Source organism: Seriola lalandi, unplaced genomic scaffold, assembly GCF_002814215.2.
Source record: "Seriola lalandi dorsalis isolate HSWRI2012SDOR001 ecotype SW California unplaced genomic scaffold, Sedor1 jcf7180002036391, whole genome shotgun sequence".
Taxonomy (NCBI): domain Eukaryota; kingdom Metazoa; phylum Chordata; class Actinopteri; order Carangiformes; family Carangidae; genus Seriola; species Seriola lalandi.
Genome location: NW_019506967.1, coordinates 1 through 913, shown reverse-complemented (window position 1 = coordinate 913; position 913 = coordinate 1). Strand labels below are relative to the sequence as shown.

The 913-nt window shown below is 50.1% G+C and overlaps 1 non-coding gene across 1 annotated transcript; it reads left to right on the top strand.

Moving 5' to 3' along the window:
- The first annotated feature begins 271 nt into the window (after window positions 1-271).
- trnai-aau (transfer RNA isoleucine (anticodon AAU)) lies at window positions 272-345 on the top strand. Its single transcript has one exon. It is a non-coding gene; the product is annotated as a tRNA-Ile (tRNA).
- Window positions 346-913: the final 568 nt, after the last annotated feature.

The following is a 913-nucleotide window of genomic DNA, read 5'->3' as shown; positions in this document are numbered from 1 at the left end:
TGCAGAAGAAATCATCTCTGAAGATCTGTGAGCGAAGTTGTTCTGATGTTTGTCCAGATTGTTTTAGAACTACACGACAGAATAATCCAATCAGCAGAAACATGATTCATTTTTCATACTTTAAGACTTCGAAGAAGAATTCAGAATCTAAGATTAAGAACAGACATTTAAAAAGTCCCAAAGTCCCGACTCTGTAGAGGAGGCCATCTTTCCCTCAAGCACCGACCTTCTACCATCTGTGACAGGGAGGGGGAAGGGGCCAGTGTCACATGGCCGGTTAGCTCAGTTGGTTAGAGCGTGGTGCTAATAACGCCAAGGTCGTGGGTTCGATCCCCGTACGGGCCAAGCAGCTTTTGAATCAACACTTCAGTTCTTACTTCTTTGCATTTGACAGTGAAGTTTGGTTCAAGGAATCAGATCCAGACGGAGCGAGAGAGTCAGGAGAGTGAAAGACGAAGAGGAGGAGGTGAGGACGAAGGGGAGGAGGAGGAGGAGGTGAAGCAAGAAAGACAATAAAAACAAAAAGGTCAAAACACGGGACACAAAAGAGGAGAGAGAAAAAGACGAAGAGGAGAAGGTGAGGATGAAGGTGAGGAGGAGGAGGAGGAGGTGAGGATGAAGGTGAGGATGAAGGTGAAGAGGAGGTGAGGATGAAGGTGAGGAGGAGGAGGAGGTGAGGATGAAGGTGAGGAGGAGGAGGAGGTGAGGATGAAGGTGAGGATGAAGGTGAAGAGGAGGTGAGGATGAAGGGGAGGAGGAGGAGGAGGTGAGGATGAAGGTGAGGAGGAGGAGGAGGTGAGGATGAAGGTGAGGAGGAGGAGGAGGTGAGGATGAAGGGGAGGAGGAGGAGGAGGTGAGGATGAAGGTGAGGAGGAGGAGGAGGAGGTGCAGTACCTGATCTGGTCGGTGCAGC